This window comes from Puma concolor, chromosome B3 (genome assembly GCF_028749965.1).
Source record: "Puma concolor isolate L17-30 chromosome B3, mPumCon1.1.hap2, whole genome shotgun sequence".
Classification (NCBI taxonomy): Eukaryota; Metazoa; Chordata; class Mammalia; order Carnivora; family Felidae; genus Puma; species Puma concolor.
The window spans coordinates 103,167,399-103,192,745 of NC_141672.1; the positions used below are offsets into that span (position 1 = coordinate 103,167,399).

At 36.6% G+C, this 25,347-nt stretch overlaps 1 protein-coding gene across 3 annotated transcripts in view; it reads right to left on the reverse strand.

The window, feature by feature from the left end:
* The window catches only part of ADAM10 (ADAM metallopeptidase domain 10), a 133,011-nt gene that overhangs the window by 99,729 nt on the left and 7,935 nt on the right, over positions 1-25,347 (reverse strand). The window lies entirely within an intron of this gene.

The window sequence follows — 25,347 nt, forward strand, 5'->3', positions numbered from 1 at the left end:
GAAAGTTAGCCACAAGTTTGTCTTTGATGTCTTTTATCAGGTTAGGTTAAGTTTTTTATTAATACTTTGTAGATAAAAACTATCAGGGACAGATGCTGACCTGTCACCTGCTATTTCTACACCTAGTAAGTTGATTCCATGGATTTTTTTAGCTTATTAACGTGACAAAGTTGACTGATTTTTTTTTATTTTTTTTAATGTTTATTTATTTTTGAGGATAGAGTGTGAGTGGGGGAGGGGCAGAGAGAGAGGGAGACACAGAATCTGAAGCAGGTTCCAGGCTCTGAGCTCTCTGCACAGAGTCCAATGCAGGGCTCGAGCTCAAGAACCGTGAGACCATGACCTGAACCGAAGTCGGACCCTTAGTGGAATGAGCCACTCAGGTGCCCCCCAAATTGACTGATTTTCTAATATTAAACCAACCTGCATTACTGAAATAAACCCCACTTGGTTACAATGTACTATGTTTTACAATATTGTGGGATTTGACTTGCTAATATAACTTTGTTTAGAATCTTTGTTATCTGTGTTCATGAGAGACACTGGTCTGAAGTTTTCTATTTTTTGTACTGTCTTTGCCAAGTTTTGATATCAGAGTAAAAGAGGAGTTGGAAAATATTACCTCTTTTTCAACTTTGTGGACACATTCATATAGCACTGGTATTTGTACCTCCTTAAATGTTTGGCAGAATTCAGCAGTAAAGCCATCCTGGCCTAGACTTCTCTTTGTGAAAAGGTTATTAACTATAATTTCAATTTCATATATAAAGAGCTATTCACATTATCTACTTCTTAAATGAGTTTTGCAAGAATTTGTCCATTTCACCTAAGATGTTTAAGTTATGGAAATAAAATTGTCCAAAATTCCCTTATTATGTTTTTACATCTTTTTGAATCTGTAGTGATATTACTTCTCTCATTCCTGATATTGGTAATCTATATCTTGTCTCTTTCATTCCTGATCAGGATAGCTAGAGATTTATTGATTTTATTTATATTTTTTTAAAAAAAAACAACTTTTATTTCCTTTGATTTTCCCTAATTATCTTTGTTTTCTATTTATTGATTTTCCCTTTGGTCTTCATTATTTATTTAATGCTTACTTTGAGTTTAACTACTCTTCTTTTTTGTTGCATAAAGTAATGCCACTGATTTAAGACTTTGCTTCTTCTCTAATCCAGATGTTTAGTACTATAAATGTACCCTTAATACAGCTTTAGCAGCATCCCACAGATTCTGTTATGCTGTTACCATTTTATTCTATTCAGTATACTTTCTAATTTCCATTTTGATCCATGTACTATTTATAAGTCTGTTACTTATTTTCGAATACTAAGGATTTTCTCAATTATCTTTTTGCTATTGACTTCTAATTTACCCCACTACAGCCAGAAAACATGCTTTGTATATCAATACTTTTAAATAGTTATTTTATGACCCAGAATATGATATGTACAATATTTCATGTGCACTTGAAAAGAATGTGTATTCTGCTGTTAATAGTGAGTGTTCCAGGAATGTCAATCTCTGCTCTTCTTGAGTATTCTATAAATTTCAACCAGGTCAAACTGGTTGATGGGATTGTTCAAGTCTTTTATATCCTTACTGATTTTTCTACCTACCTGTTCTATTATCAAGAGAGGGGTACTGAAATCTGTCTATGATTGTGATCTTCTGTTTTTCCCCTGCAACTGTTTGCTTTGTTGATTTTTGAAGCTCCGTTATTACATACATAAATGTTCATGATTATCATGCCTTTTGGATCAATTCATCCTTTATTATTAACAAATGATCTTCAGGGCACCTGGGTGGCTCAGTCGGTTAAGCGTCCGACTTCGGCTCAGATCATATCTCACGGTTCGTGAGTTTGAGCCCTGCATCCGGCTCTATGCTGACAGCTCAGAGCCTGGAGTCTGTTTCAAATTCTGTGTCTCCCTCTCTCTCTGCCCCTCCCCCTGCTCATGCTCTGTCTCTCTGGCTCTCTCAAAAACAAACAAACATTAAAAATTAAAAAAAAAAAAAACAAAAACAAATGATCTTCTTTATTCTTTGCAATAGTCTATGTCCTAAAATCCACTTTGATATTAAAATGGCCACTTTTTTTTTTTTTTGGACTAGCACAGTGTATCTTTTTCCATCCTTTACTTTTAACCTATCTGTATCTTGATATTTAAAGTGAAATTGTCATAAGCAGCATATAATTGGGTCTTGCTTTTTTTCTTTAAGTGATCTCTATGCCTAACATAGGGCTTGAACTCACAACCCTGAAACCAAGAGTTACATGTTCTACCAAGTGAGGCGGCCAGGCACCCCTTGGGTCTTGCTTTTTATCCAATCTGATAATCTCTGCCTTTTAATTAGGATGTCTAGATCATTTACATTTAAAGTAGTTACTAATGGAGCACCTGGGTGGCTCAACTGGTTAAGCACTGACTTCAGCTCAGGTCATGATCTCACCGTTCTTGAGTTCAAGGCCCATGTCAGGTTCTGTGCTGACAGCTCAGAAACAGAAGACTGCTTCTGATTCTGTGCCTCCCTCTCTGCCCCTTTCCCACTCGTACTCTGTACCTCTCTCTCAAATATAAATAAAAACATTAAATTTTTTAAAAATAAAAGTTACTAATATGGGTAGATTTAAGTCTATCAATGTTATTTCTATTTGACTCATCTGCACTTTGTTCCTTTTTCTTTCTTTTGTACTATTTTTTATGATTTCATTATCTCTTCATTGGCTTATTAGCAAAACTCTTTGGCTATTTCAGTAGTTGCTTTAAGGTTTATAGTACACCTCATTAACTTATCCCTGCCTACCTTCAAGTGATATTATAACATGTCAGGTGTAAGAACCTAACATTAATATACTTCCATTTCTCTCCTTCTGGCCTTTAGGTTACTGCCATTGTATATTTTACTTATATATATATTATAAACCCCACAATATATTGTTGTTATTTGGGTTGAAATAATTATTTTATTAAATTTTTGGAAACAGTGAGAGACAGAGTGTTAGCAGGGGAAGGGGAGAGAAAGAGGAAGACACAAAATATGAAGCAGGCTCCAGGCTCCAAGCTGTCAGCACAGAGTCCAACAGGGAGCTCAAACCCATCAACCATGAGATCATGACCTGAGCCAAAGTCAGATGCTTAAATGACTGTGCCATTCAGGTGTCCTGAAATAATTATCTTTTAAGGAGGTTTAAATAACAAGAAAAAAAATCTCCTTTAATCATCATTTTCAGGGTTCTTTATTCCTTTATGTGAATCCATATTTCCATCTAGCATCATTTTCCTTCTGGATGACTTCCTCTAATATTTATTCTGCTGGTGAAAAACTCTTCCAGCTTTTGTATGTCTGAAGTCTTTATTTTGTCTTCATTTTTGAAAGATATTTCCATGAAACATAGAATTATAGGCTGACAGGTTCATATATTTTTCTTTAAATACTTTTAAGATGTTGCTCCACCATCTTTTCAATTGTATTCCTTCTGACAAGAAATCTGTCATCCTCATCTTCGCCTCTGAATATAATGTGTCTTTACCCTCCCTAGTTTGTTTTTAAGATTTTCCTCTTTACCACTGGCTTTGAATAATTTGATTACCATGTGCTTTGGTTTCTCCATATTTCTTGAGCTTTGTAACAGTGAACTTCTTGGATCTGTGGCTGGACACTTTTTCAACCATTATTTCTTCCAGTTTTGTTGTTGTTGTGTTGTTGTTGAACTCTCTCCATCCTTCTCCAGAAGGATTCCAATTACAAGTATATCAGGTCATTCAAACCCTTCCCACAGTCCACTAGTGGTTTTTCATATTCATTAAAAATTCTTTTATCTCTTTTTATTTTCAATTGTTTCTACTGCTATGTCTTCTAGTTCACTAATATTCTGCAATGTCTAATCTGCTGTTAATGTCATCCAGTGTACTTCCCATTGAAAACAGTATACTTTTCATCTCTATAAGTTAGATTTGTGTTTAATATTTTCTATGTCTCTACTTACATGAAATACAGTAATAACTCTTTTAATGCTCTTGTCTGTTAATTCTAACACCTGTGTCACTTCCAGGTTGGTTCCAATTGGTTGCTTATTCTTCTCACTATGGATTATTGTTTTCTTGCTTCAATGTATGCCTTATAATCTTTCACTAAATGGATCCCAGACATTACAAATTTCACTTTATTGGGTGGTAAGCAATTTTTGTATTTTTATAGATATTCTCAGGCTTTGTTGTAAGAGAAAGTACAGTTACCTGGAAACAGTTTGATCCTTTTGGGTCTTGCATTTTTAATTTGTTAGGTGGTTCTGGAGCAGTGCTCACTGTAGGGCTAATTATTCCCAACTAGTGAAGGAAGACTTTTCTGAGTAGTCTACCCCATTGCTCCACAAATTAAGAGTTTTCCCAGTCTGGCCAGTGAGAACAGGCACTATTTCCTGTCTTATGTGAACACAAGGCACTGTTTCTTTCCCTGGACTCAGACAGTTTCTTCACATGTATGCACTGATCAATACTCTGCCAAACACTAGGAGAACCCTTCGCAAATCTCAGGGATTCTCTCTCTATGCAGTGCTCTTCACTCTGATATTCTGTCTGTGAATTCTAGTTACTTTGGTCCTGCTTGAGTCTCAGTTTCATCTTCTCAACTCAGAGAGTTAGCTGGCCTCCACCTAGGTTTCCTCTCATATCACTGCAGATGGAAATTTTCTCAAGATAGAAAGTTGGAACAACCAGACGTCTTGACTCATTTATTTCCCCTCTCTCAGGGATCACTGTCATTTACCATCTGGTGACCAGTCTTAAAAACTGTGGTTTCTCTGTCTTTTTTTTTTTTTTTTCCTTGGTTTCCTTAGATTTTTCCAGGCAGGGGGATAAATCTGGTCCTGGTTTCTCCATCTTCACCATGAGTGAATCCTTAACAAACCAAAATGTCTTCCTAAAGAAAACTGCCCTCTTTTATAAAACAAAACACCAAGTATGTTTTCAAAAAGAAACTATAATGGTTTCTCTAATGTACTGCATGAAGCCTAAGTGTCCATCACTGAATTTTCTGTACATACAAGTCTGTGACTGGTCATTGTACAGCTGAGGACACAAATTCTTATGTCAAATGATCTGGGTTTAAATGCTGGAGAATGGTTGCAAAACAAGGTAAATATATTTACTACTACTGACCTGTATACTTAGAAATGGTTAAGGTAGTAAATTTTATGGCAAGCATTTTTTTTTACTAGAATAAAAAAACTATTCGGTTTAAATCCCATTAACTTTATTTATTAGCTTGTTTCCCTGAGCAAATGCAAGACTCAGCTTCAGTGCCCCATCCTTAAAACCAGACAGAAGTAGGTGTGCCTGGGTGACTCAGTCGGTTAAGCATCCGACTTGACTCAGTTAATGATCTTGCAGTTTGTGAGTTCGACCCCCACGTCAGGCTCTGTGTTGACAGCTCAGAGCCTGGAGCCTGCTTCGGATTCTGTGTCTCCCTCTCTCTCTGCCTGTCACCTGCTCATGCTCTCTCAAAAATAAATAAACGTTAAAAAAGAATTTTTTTTTTTTTTTAACTGGAAAGAAGTAGAATACCTCTCTCTCAAGGCTGTTTGGATTATGATTTAAGCCATGGGTGGCAATTAGGAAAGTGCCTACAATACACTAGGCACAGTAAGTAATTCTCCTCCTCCTCCTCCTTCTTTTTCTTCTTGTTCTTCATCATCATCATCACCATCATCTCCTCCCATCTCTTCCTCTACTTCCTCCTCCCACACTTGCCTTTGAGACCTACATACACTAATTGAGGCCATACTGAGGAATAAACACAGAACTGGATTTGCATCCTGACACTTCCTAGCAATGACTGCATGAGCTGGGTAATTTTTTAACTTTTTAAAAATCTTAGGTTTTTTTATCTGTAAAATAGAGATAAGGGCTACCCTAAATGCATGTAAACTGCTTAGCACAAAGGCTGGCATTAATGGATCACTTAATTTAAACTATTATTGAATCACTTCACTGTACTATTGAATGCACTGTTCTCAAGAGAAATGACAAGAATGGAATCCAAAACTAGAATCCAAAACTATCTTTGCAACTAACAAAGAAAACACAGTGAAGCTAGGGTATAAGAGATGATAAAGCCTACTAGTATGAAATGTTTAAAAATCAAGACTAAATAATGGAATCAAATATTATATTAAACATTTATCATATCCCTTAAAAATTTTTTTAAGTTTATACTTAGGTTTAAAAAAATACCCCACACAAGAGAAAATATCAAGAAGAAATCAAGAATGAGAAAGTTGTAGTATGAGAACTTTTGGGTGGTTTCTTTCATTTTGAAAATCAAATGTAGGATTTCCACTGGATTACTGAATTGTATTTAAGTGGACTGAATAGCCACAGCACAAACTTGGCTTTGCAAAGTTACTGCTTCCACTCCTTTTCAGCACCAAAAAAGTCAACTTTTTAAGTCACATTTCAGATAAAGTGTTCTGCATTTCTGATAACTTAAAACAATAACCATGGCTATTTCAGTGACATGTGATAAAAGCTCAATTATTTGCATGGATGGAACACTCCTGAGTTATTAAAGTCATCTTTTCTCTGTCCCACACACAAAGGAATTTTCTAAGGCAAGATAATGTTTACTTTCGTTGGCAAAGGATCTGACTAATGATTTTTCTGGATCTTTATAACAGAGATAAAACACAATTCACAGATTTTAATGGGTCAAATTAAAAATTGCTACCCAGGAAGGGCGCCTGGGTGGCTCAGTAGGTTGAGCGTCTGACTTTAGCTCAGGACATAATCTCACAGTTCAGGGGTTTAGGCCCTGCATTGGGCTCTGAGCTGACAGCTCAGATTCTGGAGGCTGCTTCAGAGTCTGTGTCTCCCTCTCTCTCTGCCCCTCCTCCCCTGCTCATGCTCTCTCTCTCTCTCTCTCAAAAATAAATAAAAACATTATTTAAAAAAATGCTATCCAGGAACACATGGTTACCAAGTCCATCTTCTTATCATCTTCTTCACAAGACCCATGTTTTTGGGTTAGCTATGCCTAAACACCAGTATTTATGATACGATCCCAGTAATAAAAAAAGGAAAAAAAAAAACACTGAAGATAATGTATTGAAACAGTATTATGTAATTTATCTCCCCCCAAAACTTAATAAAACAAAGGGGGATCTGTTGGAGAGAAAAAACTTATAAAAAACAGCACACCCTCCCATATTAAAAAAAAAAAAAAATTCTTGGGGCACCTGGGTGCCTCAGTTGGTTAAGTGTCTGACTCTCAATTTCAGCTCATGTCATGATCTCTCAGTCCTGAGATGGATGGCTCCGCACTGGGTGTAGAGCCTGCTTGAGATTCTCTCTCCCTCAGGGCACCTGGATAGCTCAATTGGTTAAGTGTCAGACTTCTGCTCAGGTCATGATCTCACAGTGCCGTGAGTTTGTTCGAGCCCCACATCCGGGCTTTCTGCTGTCAGCATAGAGCCTGCTTTGGATCCTCTGTCTCCCTCCCTCTCTGTACCTCCCCTGCTCCTGCTCTCAATGTCTCTCAAAAGTAAATAAACATTAAAAACAAATTCTCTCTCCCTCTCCCTCAGCCACTCCCCCACTCACTACTCACTCTCTCAAAAAAAAGTTAAAAACAAATTCCTCAAGAACTGAAACCAAGTAAGAAAAGAATATAACCAGTGTGTGAAGTGACCTAATACAGGCTCGTAAGCACCTGATCTCTTCCCAAATCTGTAACCAATGACATTATGTTGGTAGCTTGAAATTAGCCATGGGGGGGGGGGGGGGGTGATATTTACAGCACTGAAATTAGAAAAGGCTACCAAACAGAGGATTTTTTTGTTGTTTGTATTCAAGAGACCCAGTGCACTAATACAACACTGAGAATAATCTAATGGCATAATCTCTCAAACAGGCAGCCAAGGAAACAATATTCTAATGAGAAAGTGGAAAAGCATAATACAGAACTGGATTTGCATTTTGACACTTCCTAGCAATGACTCCTAGGATTCCTGATGCTGTCTGTCCCTAACACTCAGAAGTCATACAATTCACTTTTTTTTTAATTCCAAAAGAGAACAGAGCCTTGGAATTCTCAAAGAGGTTGTATATAATCATGACCCCATGACTGGAGAAAAGCGGGTAAAACACAAATAATCAGCCTTTCTAACTACGGCTCAGAGACAAGTTATCCACATTATATCACAGCAAAAAGAACAACTGGACAGAGAAAAGCCACACAACCATAAATATCACATTGTCCAAATATACTAGAGCAAAAACAATGAAAGAAACAAAACAAAAAAAAAGTGCAAAATAGTAAGTAATCCAATTAAGAAGTAAACAAAAAACATTTGGAAACAATCCTGGACAAACTAGAATCAGTCCTGGATAATATTTAGAAGATCTTGTTAATTCTCTTCAGTACAACAACACTGTGGTTATATAGTAGAATATTTTGAATTTTTGGAGATATATTTTAAAGTGCTTAGGGGTAAAGTGACATGCATAATTTTCACTGTAGTCTATGCAGGAAAAAAGGAAAAGGACTCAAATTATTAAACCAGTTTCCACTTCTGACTATAATGGAGAAAAAGGGACTGAATTTAACCTACCCCCACCGTAAACAATTAGAAAACTAAACAAAACACATAAGAAGATAAGCAAAATGAGATGAGATCTACAACTGGCCCAACTTACTAACTACAAGCAGTGTCCAGGCCAATGTGTGGGGTGGAAGAACACAAACAGCCTGGTGTTCTCACGCAAATGAGGGGCCAAATAACTGAGTTGAGTAAGGCTGGGCATTCAGAATCTGTGGGTTAGGGGGTCAAGGGAAAGTTGAACAGAGAGAGCTCTGAGACCTTGTCCCTTTAAGTGTCTGGTTGAGTACTAATCTGAACACGTGAGAGAATAAACTATGCCAGCCCAGAAAAATGAACCACACACAAAAGAAGTAAGAACAATCTTCAAAGCCAGTAAAGGGCTGAGAAGTGTTCATATTTCCACTATCCAGGGTAAAAAGACCTGCAATATATGGAGCATAGGTATAGCCCTCAAAAAACATCACCTTATTCATGGGGTAAAATTACCCATACACTAAAGGTGTTATGGACCTTACCCTAGCAAAGATTAAAGGCAATATTTCAAAGGATTAAACTGATTCCAAATAGTTGAACTATACACCAAAAAAATCAGACAGTATCTAAAGGAGAGACAAAATCTAAGTCACAAAAAAAAGTAAAAATCAGAATGATTTCAAAAACTACCATGCATGTAAAAAAAAAAATCAGGAAAATATAAATATATTTTTCTGCATAACTGGGAAAAAATCAGACAATAGAGACAGAAATTACAAAGATGATGGAATTAGCATACAAAGAGGTTAAAACAGCTATTATAAATATGTTCTATATGTAAAAAGCATACAAGGAAACAAACATGAAGGGGGGGTTGAAAAGGTAAAAGATTTAACTATAAATCTACAGAACCAAGAAACTCAACAAATCTTAAGCAGAATTAAATATAAAAGAGAACCACACAGAGGCAAATCATAAGCAAATGGCTGAAAACTAGGGATAAAAAAACCCAAAGGAGCTAGAAAAAAAGACATTATATACAGAGGAACAAAAGTATAAATGACAGCATAATTCTACATAAGTCAGAAGATAATGCAGCAACATGTTTATAGTACTATAAGAACAAAAAACTTCTCAACCTAAGATTCTATATCCAGTGAAAATATCTCTCACAAATGAAGGTGAAGTGACACGACCACTTTTTCAGACATCAAACCTGCCAAATTATCACTAGTATACCTGCATTACAAGAAATGTTAAAGAAAGTTTTTCAGGCAGAAGGAATGATACCAGATGTAAATATGTACTGACACAAAGAATAGTGCCAGAAATAATGAATATATGAGAAAATAAAAATAATTATTTTCTCCTTTTTTAATCTCTTTAAAAGTTAAATGACTAATATGGAACTGCATATGAAGCAAAATTGTTGCTAAAAAGTCCATTATGTTGGTCAGGTCCTATTTTTCATGCAGCAATAGTAATTATGATGATTCGATTCAACTAGAAAGTGTCTTTGAGGGGTGCCTGGGTGGCGCAGTCGGTTAAGCGTCCGACTTCAGCCAGGTCACGATCTCGCGGTCCGTGAGTTCGAACCCCGCGTCAGGCTCTGGGCTGATGGCTCAGAGCCTGGAGCCTGTTTCCGATTCTGTGTCTCCCTCTCTCTCTGCCCCTCCCCCATTCATGCTCTGTCTCTCTCTGTCCCAAAAATAAATAAATGTTGAAAAAAAAAAATTAAAAAAAAAAATAAGAAAGTGTCTTTGAATATTAACTGAAAAACATAGAACACAATATGATGTGTCATTACTACATATTGTTAACCGTGTGTGTAGGTCATAATGATAAATTAAAGATTGTCACATAAAAAAAAAAAAGTTAAATGACTATTAAAAAAAACCCACAATGTGCTGTGGCATTTATGATATAGAATTAAAATAGATGATAATAGCCCAATGGAGAAGAGAAATGGAAGCGTGTATTATGTAAAGGTATATAATGATAAGTTATTGATATACATTGCACACCTTAGGAATAACTTCTAAAAAAAAAGTAGCTAACAGGCTTAACACATAAGCCAACAAAGATAAATGGAATCTTTTTAAAATAAATTAGTCCCAAAAAAACTGCAGGAAAAGAAGGGGGTAAAAAACTAACAGAAAACAAATAGTATGGGGTGCCTGGATGGTTCAGTCAGTTAAACATTTGACTCTTGATCTCACAGGGTCGTGAGTTCAAGCCACACATTGGGCTCCATTGCTGAGTGTGGAGCATATTTAATTAAAAAAGAAAGAAAAGAAAACAGAAAACAAGTATTATAATAGTAGTTTTAAACTCAACCGTATCAATAAATACATTAAATGTAAATGATCTAAACCAATAAGTAAACATGAGACAGTCATTTTGTTATTTTTACAAAAAAAGAAAATATAACTACAGGCTGTACAAAGACATTTTAACACAAAAATAAAGATGAGTTAAAGTAAAAAGGATGGGAAAAGTTATATCATCCAAACAATACAAAGAAAGCTGAAATGGCTATGGTATTATCAAAGTAAACTTCAAAACAAAAAACTTATGAGTAAAGAAAGATGTTTCCCAATTCATCAAAAGGACATAACTATCTTAAATGTGTATCACATAACAGAGCTTCAAAGCACATGAAGAAAAAGTTGACAGAACTGAAAGAAGTTGTAATTATTAATTATAATTATAGTTGGAAATCATTAACAGTCCACACTGAACTAGTAGACAAAAATATAAAAATACAAAAAACTTGACCACTATCAAACAATTTGATCCAATCAACATTCACAAAACATTCCACCAAACAACAATACATTATTTTCAAGGACACATGGAATATTCACCAAGACAGACCTTAATTCTGGGCTATAAACCATGTTTCCATAAATTTTTAAAGGCTGAACTCATACAGTATGTTTTCTGACTATACTGCAAGTAAATCAGTAACAGATGTGTGGCAAAAACCCAAAATATTAGAAACTTAACACACATTTAATTAGCCCATTGGTCAAAGAAGAAATCAAAAGGGATATCAGAAAGTATTCTGGGGGTGCCTGGGTGGCTCAGTCACTTAAGCGCCCAACTTCAGCTCTGGTCATGATCTCACGGTTCGTGAGTTCGAGCCGCATGTCAGGCTCTGTGCTGACAGGTTGGAGACTGGATCCTGCTTTGGATTCTGTGTTTCCCTCTCTCTATGAGAGAGGCTCATATGGCTCTCTATGGAGGAGGCTCCACTCATGCTCTGTCTCTCTTTCTCTCTCAAAAATAAATAAAGATTAAAAAAAAAATTTTTTTTAAGTATTCTGAATTGACTGCAAAGAGCTCAAGGGAATTTTATAGGCTGATATAAATGTTCTATGTTATGGAAGTGATGTTATACAGCTATGTACATTTCTCAAAGTTAACTGTTGAATTTTATTGTATGGAAATTAAACCTCAATAAATCTACTTAAAATTTTTTTAAGAAAAATGTTTAATCAAACTGGTAGGTATATGGGTATTTGGTCTTTCTTTTACCTTTCCCTAAGTCATAAAATTTTCCAAAAAAAAATCCAGGGGCATCTGGGTGGTTCAGTTGGTTGAGCGTCCGACTTCGGCTCAGGTTGTTATCTCGCAGTTCCTGAGTTTGAGACCCACATCGGACTTGCTACTGTCATTGCAGAGCCTGCTTTGGATCCTCTGCCCCTCTCTCACATTGCCCTTCCCCTGCTTGTGCTCTCCCAAAAATAAAACATTAAAAAAAAAAAATTTTTTTTTTTTTAGTCCAGAATCAAAAACAAAGACAACTCAAATATTACAACTTGTCATCTTTAAGGAAAATTAATGAAATCAACATTCTACTCACCTCCAAGAAACTACTAAGCAACCTTCAATGACTCATTATTCATAATTAACTACATTTCTGTTAATAAGACATAAGTAGTAAAAAATGGGGGAAACAAAAAGATTAAATGACAACCAGTGATCACAGGTACCAAAAGAACACTGGGGGAAACCAAACATCAAGGGAAAATATCAGTTAAGAAGTAAGAACATACACCATTTTCAAGAACTTCTTAGCAGTACTGAAGTTCCAAACTCAACACTTAAGCTAAAAAGCTAAAAGAAAATCTGGGAGCCTACTACTCAGCACGTGTTCAAATAAGGCCATTCATTAACTATTACCAGAGAGACTGGAAATTTGTGTTTGTAGATGTTGAGTCTTGACACACACAGAATCTTGCTATTCAAATTGTGTTTCAGGGACTGACTGCATAGGTGTCTCCTGGGGAATTGTCAGCAATGCAAAATCTTGGGCTCCCCTTTGGAATTTCCCAAGCAACTCAGGCTCTACCCAGCCCTACGTGATTCCCAGTGATCTGTACGCATTTTCAAGTTTCAGAAGCTCGGCAACTTTTCTGTATACACACAAATTCCCTCGACTTCTACCAGCTGCTGCGTATTTCTTTTTCTACATGCTTGCTTCAATCTAAGTGTTTAATAGTATATTAATAGGGCTAGTTTACCACAGGTGCTATCATTTAAGCAAGAAATGCCTTGCCCTGATGTCACAGGTAATATACTGAACAGAAAAAGTTCCCAAATAATACAAAACAGATGTAAGCAAATTAACTCAAAAGCCAATTCCAGCCAACCATTTGTTTCTGCAATACAGCTATATGCTCATTCTTTTATGTATTTTCTCTCACAGCTTTCATACTATAGCAGCAGAGTTGAATAGGCAGAGTATTACAAAACAGGAATCAAATCTGTACAAAGTCACTTTAGCACTTAGTTTCATTAGTACTGACGCATTATAAACCCTCTTTTTTTTCCTCTCTACAAGAGGAATTCTAATGAGAGATCCATGTACCTCTGTAGGGTAGGGGATTCATGAGCCCTTGGGCATGCAAAAGTCTAAGAATATTATTTTGTCCCTCTCTCCTTTTAGCTGGCACTTTGTTGATTCTGCTTTTCTTATTTAAATCTTTTATTCCTCTTTTTATAATTCTATATTTTTTTAAACTACACTTTTTTTTAACTACACTAACTAGAACTACCAAACCATGCTGAATAACGGTGAGAGCATTTTTACTTTGCTCCTGGTTTTAACAAGAGTATCTTCAGTTTTTATCATATAATATGTTCATAAACAAAGCTAAGGTTGTTTCTTCCCATTCCTATTTTAGAAATCTAGTATTTTAAAATTCACACGCAAAGTGTGGCTAAAAGACATTTGTTTTTTAAAAAAGCTTCACATTTCACATCTTTAAACAGAAAAGTTAAAAATCTAAAACTGCATATGCCTATTTTATTTTTTAAATGTATTCTAATTGATTTAAATGTGCACTGATAGTTCACCACATACAAAAAATAACTTGACTAGATAAACTTAAGTATTTAATTAAATAATGTTTAAAATCAGATCTAATAACTAAAACTTATTGAGCACTTACAATCTGCCAGGCCCTGTAGTGTCCTACATTATTTTTCATTTAACCCACCCAAAAGACCTAAAAGTAAGAACTATTAGCCCACTTCAAAGAAAACTGAGATTTGAGAGATATGTAATAAGACCAGAGTCACACAGCAAACAGGAGGCAGTGCCAAGAAGATAATTTTGGTTTCAAGGACTTCATAATTTTCTACAATAATTCCATTACCCTCATCATAAACAAGGCAAGCCACCATTCACATTTCTTTTTTTTTTTTTTTTAAATTTTTTTTTTCAACATTTTATTTTTATTTTTGGGACAGAGAGAGACAGGGCATGAACGGGGGGGGGCAGAGAGAGAGGAAGACACAGAATCGGAAACAGGCTCCAGGCTCTGAGCCATCCGCCCAGAGCCTGACGCGGGGCTCGAACTCACGGACCGCGAGATCGTGACCTGGCTGAAGTCGGACGCTTAACCGACTGCGCCACCCAGGCGCCCCTCACATTTCTGATGGGACTATAAAAACTGAAGAGAGGGGCGCCTGGGTGGCTCAGTCAGTTGAGCGTGTGACTTCGGCCCAGGTCATGATCTTGCAGTTCACAAGCCTCCAATTTCGGACCAGGTCATGATCTCACAGTTCATGAGTTCAAGCCCTGCATCAGGCTCTGTGGTGAGACCTCAGAGCCTGGAGCCTGCTTTGGATTCTTTGTCTCCCTCTCTCTCTGCCCCTCCCTGCACTCGCTAGCATTTTCTCTCCCTCTCTCTCAAAAGTAAGTAAACATTAAAAAAATAATAATAATACTGAAGAAAGAGGGGTGCCTCGCTGGCTCAGCTGGTAGAGCATGCAACTCTTGATCTCAGGGTTGTGGGTTGGAGCCCCACACTGGGTGCAGAGATTACCTAAAAATAAAATCTTAAAAAAAAGAGAGAGAGAAGAAAAGTATCAAATTACAGCACATGGCAGGGACCTTTCAAAACCTAAACTGACATCTACCTCTAAGATGTGGAAAAACATGTAATAAAATACCAAATAAGAACATACCTTTTAAACACCCAGAAAATATATATGTATACCCTTGATTTCCGCAGCTAGTGAACGAAATTGGCACAGTTTACTCTACAGGAGCCCATGCCAATCTCCAACCCTGCATTACTTATCTCGGTCAGACACCACAAAATTGCTTGTTCCCACATAGAGTATCTGGACCTACTCAACTGAGATATGTTCCTATACTTTAGCAAATAGTCAAAAGCTCATAAATTAAGGGCAGAATGTGGTTCTATCACCAAATCTCACTGATGCAGTCAAAGATTCACCTATCTCCTCAACTCCATCTGAACAGAGCTTGGCCTCTGACCTACTCACCTTTGTATCTGCTCTCCCCTTACTGCGTATCATCCTGATTCCCTTCTCCTAAGCTGCTTATTCGTCTACTCCAATCTGTCAAGTACAGGCGACCACTGAATGATGTGGGGGTCAGGGACACCAACACACACACACACACACACACACACACGATGAAAATACACATGTAACTTTCAATTCCCAAAAACTTGACTAACAACCTACTGTTAACCAGAAGCTTTATCAATAACATAAGCAGTTAGTTTTGTATATGTGTTATATACTGTATTCTTACAATAAAGTATACTACAGAAAAGGTTACTGAAAAAAATCATAAGGAAGAAAAAATACATCTACAGTACTGTATTGTATTTATCAAATAAAATATGCCCATAAGTAAACCTGTGCCATTCAAACTCATGTTGCTCAAGAGTCAACAGTACTCTATTCCTGACCCTTTTTACTTGCTAGATTCTCCCAGGTTACATCAATACATAAATATATATGCCTGAGTACTAACAATACCATTGCTTCTGTAGTTTCAAGCTTGAACCAAGAGAAATCATGAATCAGGCAAAATAATACCAGACACAAAGAGGAATCCAAGATTTTGTGTTCTTTGCAAACCAAACTGCAAATCCTACCTAAGAAACTTGACCTAGAACCTACAAATTTTTCCATAAATACCAAAGCATTCTCTATTATGATCTTATTCAATTCCCATACTTCCCATACAATATTCTCTTACTTGAAGTAATAGTCTATTACTTGACAATAATACTGGAACCCTCTCCACCTTTATCTTCTTCAAGACTATCTAGGTATCCTAGAAGCCAGCAATATATACAATGATCCCAAAAATATCACATGAAAAACACCAACACTGCCCCGCCTCTCCAACACCACTTTTCTACCAAAGACACAACAATAAAACTAGGAGAAAATCTGCACTTGGCTGGCTCAGTTGGTACAACATGCAACTCTTGATCTCAGAGCTGTAAGTTTGAGCCCCACTCTGGGTATAAAGATAACTTAAAAAAAATAAAATCTTAAAAAAAAAGAAGTTTGGAAGATGTACACTATTGGCAAAACTTCAGCGAGCAAACAGGTCTGCTCAATTCAGAATCCAGGTCTCCAATGAGCCTTCTAATTAGAGGAGCCTAGTTCAGAAGACAAGTTTGCATGCTTGTGTCCTAGCTGCAAATGAAGAAGGCTGGGAATTTGAATTAGGAAAACAGAACTCATGAGACTGAAAATCAGTGCCAAAAATAACAAGGTTCAAAAATTTCTAGGCAATCAAAAACCATAACTCGCCTCTTGTCCCCACTATACAGTTTATTTTTCACACAGCATACCAAGTGATATTGTTCAAGTAAAGCCATATCATGTCTGTCCTCTGCTCAAAAACTTCCAAATGTTTCTCCCAACTGCTCAGTCCTAACCATGCATGGCTTACAAGGCTAACCACGAGCCTTATAAGGGACTGCATTCCCCTACTCTACCCCCATAACTGTCTCACCACTCTCCCCTTATGCTGTGTGCCTCATTAGTCTCCTTATCATCCCTCTGCCTAGAACATCTTTTCCCAAAGCAGGGTTGGGCACCACATTTTATTCAGGTATCTACTGAATCTCTGCCGAAGCTTTCTTTGGTCACCCTATCTAAAACCATGTATCCCAGTCACCCTTATTCTAAAAAGCTGCTTTAGTTTTCTTCATATTGTTTCTTACTGACATATATCTCTCCATTATATACCCTTAGTGTCTAGAACAAAGTGAGACAGAAACTAAGTGCTCAATAGATATTTGCTTTAAGAATTAATGAATCCATTCAACGTTTAATGGAAATTTCCATTTTCATTTGTATTTATAAAGAAAGGAGCCTAGTCCTTGCTGATAAGGTACAAATCAACCAGAAAATACATGGTCTTGTGATACTTATTCAAGAAGTATCAGAATTTCTAACATGCCTGGCATTTGCAAAATGCAACGTGTTGAAATAAAATTGGGGCACCTGGGTGGCTCAGTCGGTTGAGCGTCCAACTTCGGCCCAGGTCATGATCTCGAGGTCCGTGGGTTCGAGCCCCGCGTCGGCTCTGTGCTGACAGCTCGGAGCCCGGAGCCTGTTTCGGATTCTGTGTCTCCCTCTCTCTCTGACCCTCCCCTGTTCATGCTCTGTCTCTCTCTGTCTCAAAAATAAATAAACGTTAAAAAAAAATTTTTTTTAATAAAAAAATAAAATAAAATTATAGGTCTATTCACCAGGTAATTTCTTTTAAGATTATTCTGAGAGCAAGAGAGAGAGAAAGAGAGAGAGAGTGCATCACGCACACATGCACATGCGCACACACACATACACATACACACACACACACACACACACACACACACACACACACAGAGTCAGGGAGGGACAGAGAGAGGGAGAAATAGAATCCCAAGCAGGCTCCACACTGAGTGTGGAGCCCAACACGGGCTCAATCTCACAGACTGTGAGATCATAATCTGAGCAGAGATCAAGAGTCGGACCCTCAACGTACAGAGGCACCCAGGTGCCCCACCTTCTTTTTGAGAGAGAGAGAGAGAGAGAGAGAGAGAGCGCGCGCGCACACAAGCAAGGGAGAGAGGCAGAAGCAGTAAGAGAGAGAATCTTAAGCAGGCTCCACACTCAGTGCAGAGCCTGATGCAGGGCTCAATCCCACGACCCTGGGATCGTGACCTGAGCGGAAATCAAGAGCAGGACCCTCAACCTACTATGCCACCCAGGCACCCCACCATGTAATTTTTTTTTTTAATTTTCTATTGATGCCACAACTGCATTTCAGGTACTTGTCTCTGCAATTACCTATGCAGATTTTTTATCACCATTTTGCATGACTTTATGGACAATTATAACTCTCATATTCCTACTGCAACTAAGTTTTTCAATTACCATGGCAGGTCAACATATCCTACTTGATGTTCTAACAGTTTAGCAAGCATTATCTTTACTTATAAGTAGAACTAAATTTCATGAGTTAGGATCCCAGCTTTGCCACTTATTTAGCTGAGGGATCTTGCACAAGTTACTTAACATCTCTGTGCCTCAATTTCCCCATCTGTAAAGCTGGTGAAATAGTCCGTACCTAAAGTGCTGTTATATGGATTAAATGAATTAATATACAGAAAGGGCTTAGGAGAGTGTACAGTACATAATAGATAAAAATTTAGGAAATTATGTCTAAATTACTATCTAATTTAACTCTTGTACAACTGCACAGAACAAGTATAATTAATCTTAAAATGAGGCACAGACAGGTTAAGTGACCCACCTAAGACTACAAAACTTCCCTCTAGCTCTAACATTCCAATTCTAAATTTACCCCAAAATGAAAATGAGTTTTTAAAAGTTTCATATTGGGACGCCTGGGTTTCTCAGTTAAGCGTCCAACTCTTGCTCTCGGCTCGGTTCATGATCTCACGATTCACGGGGTTGAGCGCGAGTCCAGCTCTGAGCAGACAGATGACAGTGCAGCCTCTGCGTGAGATTCTTGCTCTCTCCCTCTCTCTCAGCCCCTCCTCGACTCACTCTCTCTCTCTCTCTCTCTTCCTCTCTCAAAAATAAAAAAATAAACAATTTTTTAAAAACTTTCATCTTAACAAAAGTTAAAAAGTTAACAATAAAGTCTACAAGTTTTGAGTATAATCAGATAACCATGAAGACATTCTACATTTTCCCTTGGAATCTAATTTCTGCAGTGAATGACACCTGCTAAATACTTTAAAAATAACATCTTTTTAGGAGTGCCTGGCTGGCTCGCTCAGAAGAACATGTGACTCTTAATCTCGGGCTCATGAGTTCAAGCCCCATGTTGAGTGTAGAGATTACTTAAATTAACAAGTAAACTTAAAAATATATATAACATTTTAAAAAATAGATGGAATAGTTGAAAAAAAGCAACTTAGTTTTTATAGAGAAAATTCTAACTCATTCAACTTACCTAGTTTAATTAGCATATAAAAATACTCAATGAACAAGACCAATACACTAACAAAAATGGTAGTTTCATTCCACTCTAAAGTAAATTTACATAAAAAGACTAATTAGAAGCGTTCAAGGCTTTTTTTCCAGACATACTTAGAAACTTAGGATTCTTATATAACTAACAAAAACTAAAATTATTCAGTTCAATGATCATTCATCTGTTCACTTGACACATATGTAATGGGCACTTATTAATATGCTAGACATTGTTTCAGATGCTGGGAATACAGCAGTGGACAAAACAGTTACTGACCCCATGAAGCTTTATTCCAGAGAAGGAAGACAGACAATAAAATAAGCAAGTAAGTAACTTTAGATGGTTATAAGAGTGTAATCACAGGGTAAGCAAATAGAATGCCAAGAAAAGGGTTAGTCTTGAAGTAATCGGAAGACCTCACTAACACATGAGCACAGACTCTTTTAAGAGGGCCAAGCACAACAATATGTGTACGGTAGTCCTTCTCTTCCTTGTATCTGCAAGGGATACATTCCAAGACCCCCAGGGGAGGCACCAACCCTCGACATACGAGTTTTCCTATACATATATACCTATGATAAAGTTTAACTTATAAATTAGGCACCACAAGAGATTAACAACTAATAATAAAATCGAATAATTAGAATGCTGTAATAAAAGTTATGTGAATGTGGGGCATCTGGGTGGCTCAGTCGGTTAAGTGTCCAACTTTGGCTTTGGTCATGATCATGCGGTTTGTGGGTTTGAGCCCCACATCAGGCTCTGTGCTGACAGTTCAGAGCCTGGAGCCTGCTTCGGATTCTGTGTCTCCCTCTCTCTCTGCCCCTCCCCTGCTCATGCTCTGTCTCTGTCTCTCTCAAAAATAAATAAACATTAAAAAAATTTTTTTAAGTTATGTGAATGTGGTCTCACTCTCAAAAGTATCTTAATGTACAGTACTCACCCTTCTATATGTGATGATACAAGACGATAAAATGTCTTAGCGATAGATGAAGTGAATGACAAAGGCACTGTGACATAAGAGTTGGGCTAATACTGACCTTCTGACACTAAGCTGGGAGTACCATCTACTTCTGGACTGGGGTTGACCTTGCATAACTGAAACCATGGAAACTAAAACCATGGATAAGGGGAAATTACTAAACTTACCACTACTGAACTGCACAAAATGGTCATGATGTTAAGTTTTATGTTATTTGTATTTCACCATTATTTGTAAAATAATTTTAATTTTAAAAATAAAAAACAAAGATGGTAGATAAAACCGCAATCTAAAAGGGAAGTGTTTCATGTAAAAAGGACCAGCAAAGGCAAAGTCCCAGAGACAGAAGCAAGACTGGCACTTTTTAAAGAGCTCTGTGTAGCTGGAGTGGAATCAAACAAGGGAAGAACTGTAGAGGTACTGTGGGGGAGAAAAGCATACAATGTACGTCACATAGGGCCTTATAAGCCACTTATAAGGACTCTGGCTTTTACTTAAAATAGTGGGCCAGTGAATCGGTTTTTTTTTTTTTAGCTTGCTTTTGCTTTTTTTGAGGTGCAATTCATGTAACACAAAACTCATCATTTTATACATTTTAAAGTATACAATTTGCCAGTAGATGGTCTCTGACTAAAGAAGTACCTTTTGAACAGGATTCCAGACTACTATGTTGAAAAAAAATTGGGAGAACAAGAGAACAGGGAGAACAGTTAACAGGGTTTACAGTGATTAAAGTGAGAAGATGTTGGTTTGTATCAATCCAAAAAGCAGTGGTGCAACTAGTGAGAAATATTCAAAGTCTGCACATACTTTGAAGGAGGAGCTGACAAGATTTGCTGACGGACTGCATACAGAGTACTACATAAAATAACTCCATCCTGCAGCATTCTATGTCTCCTCCTTTCTCTACTGATACTTTATTTTACTCATATATAAAAGCATACTAACAACACTTTACTTTCTGGTCCTCAGTTGTAGTTGCCAGAAATCTAGCCTTCAGAAATCATGTAATAAATTCACATGGTACCTAGTACTTGCAAGCTTCATGAGAAATTTAAACATCCCACACTTAAAAAGAGAAAAGTAATCTTCTTGGTTATGTAAGACAATGTCCTTAATCTTATGAGATGCATTAACGAAGTATTTATTGTTACAACTTACTTTAAAATGGTTCAGAGGGGGAAAAAAATATATATATATATATGTATGTTTTTTTTACATCTATTTATATATGAGCAATAAAGCAAGCAAGGCAAAAGATAACCATTAATAAATTTAGGTCAGGGGCACCTGGGTGGCTCAGTGGATTAAGCATCCGACTCTAGATTTCGGCTCAGGTCATGATCTCACAGTTTGTGAGTTTGAGCCCCTCCTTGAGCTCCAAGCTGATGGTGTAGAGGCTGCTTGGGATTCTCTTTCTCCTTCCCTCTCTCTATAAAAGTAAGTAAACTTTAAAAAAATAAAATAAATTTAGATGAAAGGTATACAAATATTAATTGGACTACATATACTTCCAACCTCTCAGAAAGTATAGAAGCTTTTAAGATACAAAGTTAGGAGGGGCGCCTGGGTGGCGCAGTCGGTTAAGTGTCCGACTTCAGCCAGGTCACAATCTCACAGTCCGTGAGTTCGAGCCCCGCGTCAGGCTCCGGGCTGATGGCTCAGAGCCTGGAGCCTGTTTCCGATTCTGTGTCTCCCTCTCTCTCTGCCCCTCCCCCGTTCATGCTCTGTCTCTCTCTGTCCCAAAAAAAATAAATAAACGTTGAAAAAAAAAAAAGATACAAAGTTAGGAAAAAAATAGAGTATATATATCAAGTAAATGCCTATGTGTCAAATTGGTAAAGAATAACTGGATTGGATCTATTAAATGGAGAAAACATAACTAATTTTCAAAATTTTTAAATTAAAAGAAAAAATGGGAGGAAAAGTAAAGCAACACCAGAAAATCACCTACTTGCAAGAGTGATAAAAAAAAATGGCCAGCAAGTTCTAAGAAGTAGAAGAAAAAACATAACTTGGTCTCCCTTGCTGCTGGAAAGCTTGGAAAGTCTCTCCCTTTTTAAAATTTGAGAATAGTAATTTTTTTTTTTACACTTATTTATTTTTGAGAGACAGAGAGCGTGAGCAGGGGAGGTGCAGAGAGAGAAGGAGACACAGAATCAGAAACAGGCTCCAGGCTCTGAACTGTCAGCAAAGAGCCCAACGCAAGGCTCGAACCCACGAACCATGAGATCATGACCTGAGCCGAAATCACGAGTCTGACACTTAACTGACTGAGCCACCCAGGTGCCCCTATAATGCCTTTTAAGGCATGAGACATGTTTCTTAGAGGCAGTATAGTATTTAATGAATTCAGTATGAATTCTGGAGCCAGACTGACCATGTTCAAATCCTGACACTGAAAAAGTTACCCTCCCTGGTCCTACTCCCTATTTGTAAAATGAAAATAACAGAACCTATCTTTCAGAGATGATGTAAAGACTGGGCCCTAAGAACATTGCCTGGCATATAATAAGGGTTCCATAAATGAATACTGAATATTATTATTTTCTATATTCCATGAGTATTTTCCATATTCTGCTTACTTTCCACAATGAGGCTACAAACAAAAGCTTCCTTTCCAACTTCTGAATCCAAATCCTACAATCTTCTGTTTAAATCTAAATTAAATATAAGAATAGGATAAAACACATAGGATGAAAATTTCACCAACATCAAGATTAAAAAATAATCAGAATATATCTTGTTGATGGTGGGTCAATATCATTATCTTTGTATGGAACAGCAATTATTATACAACAAACTTTTTTTTCTATCTATATCAAAGAAAGTTATTCTACAATTTTAAGAACGGTACAAGAAAACTCTGCAAACATGTTTTGACATTACAGATCTCCCTATTTACAGAAAAACTCAATTACGATAAATGGGAGGATGTGTAAGAAGAAGCTAAGGCTGGCACATTTCCATTCCTCAGAAAAATTACTTGTAATCAAGTAGTTTTCAACAGACTTTTCACTTGTATAATTCTAAAATTAGGTACGAAGAGCATTTTTCCCCAACAGAAAAGTGTATTTCCTTCCTGAGAAACTTGAGTCATCAACTGTGTCTTAGACATCATACTATGTTGACCAATGCTTCTTGTATTTGATCTTGAAGCACTAAATACCATTAACAAAATTGTTCTCTTATATGACAAAGTTAAACTTCCAGGAACTATCCTGTCCTTTATTTCAGCAATATACTTAAGTATCTTTACTGTATTCTCAGAAAAGTTACTTCAACAATGTGACTTCAAACTTAAGCCACATTATCAATTTCTTCACTAGAAAGGAGTCAGACCATTTTCTACAAGGAAACATCTATCTACACCTAACAGTTGTAAGTAAAAGTTCACGATTGTAGGGTGTATTCTACAATTATAAGCATATTTCAACACACCCACTTTTTGAGATGAAGTGGTTTCTAAAAATTAAAATAATAAAGCTAGCTGGCTCAGAAGTTAAATTAGTAGCTCTTTTGTCAATTATAAGCTAAATTAATTACAAAGGGCACAAAACATCAATGGTTAAAACGTACTTAATATATTAAATTTCAACCACTAACTTATGAAATACAGCTTAAAAATCCAAAAGTGGAAACATGTATATAATTTAGATTTCTATACTGAATGAAATGCTTTTATACCATTTCAAATAAGAGCAGACACAAGTACAGAGAATAACCCATATAAGAGACTGTGACTTTCAATCTACCTAAACACACACACACACACACACACACACACACACACACTGGGTTCAGCTACAACTGTACTGTTGGTATAGATCTACCCCACACCCTCACTTAATCCCAAACCCATTTTCATTACTTCACCCTTCTCCCATATTACACCCCAAAGCACCTGCCTCTGCCTCCTTCCAGGATATTTGGACGTGCAATTCTGCCAAAGGTGTTAATGATGATAATAAGAGGAAGGGGGAATGAAGTTATAAAAAAAAAAGATGAAAGTTTTTAAGAACTGAGGAGTTCAAATTTCAAAGAAAATATTTTGTAAAAGTTAATTCTGATTGCAGAAGTTACTGGATGAGTCCCTCAAAACTATCCCACAGAAACTAAAATCCTACTATCTATGGCTCTTCTGGGTTAACAAGCAACTTGTCTGGTTTGGTTTTTAAATAATCTTCATGAGTTATCAGTCATTCAACCACTATTATAAATTAACAGAATCAGATTTACTTCCCAACCACAAACTGGAAAATGAAGAATGGGAAATGCTAGAAGATAAATGATAAAGTAAAATTTTCAGAGCTACAGTGCATAGAACACTAGGAGAAAAAGGTTTAAACAGAATAGAAATATGGAAGCTTATGAAACTTGAGTAATCAATTAAGACAGCAAGCGATCAGAAATTTAAAAAAAAAAAAAAAGGTAAAAAGACTCAAGTTTCCTCCAGAGTTAGGTTTCTCACCCTCAGCACTACTATTTTGGCCAGTAATTCTTTGTTGTGGGGGGCTGTCCCGTGCATTGTAAAATATTTAGCAGCATCTCTGGCCTCTACCCACTAGATGCCAGTAGCATCCCTCCAGTTGTGACAATCAAAACTGTCTCTACACCACTGATAAATATTTCAGTGTCTGCTTTGCATATACACTTTACACGTTAATTTTTTAAAGGCTACAAAACTGCATAAATACTACAATGCAAATTCATAATAATAAGCATTTTAAAAGATTGAATGATTAATATTAAAAAGTTATAAAACTGCACGGGAGAAGGAATTATGTCTTTTCTTAAATTCTATTTTCTAATGCTTGGTATCAACTTTCTAGGATTTCAATTTCCAGAAATACATCTTATCTATCTGTATTTTGAAACTAATAGATTCCAAATGAAAGTAGGCCTGGAAACAACATAATTTTAATAATATTTGTATAACATAGTCTCCAGCATTTTTACAAACTTATACCAATTAATTCTTTTAAACTATTTTTTAAACTTTTT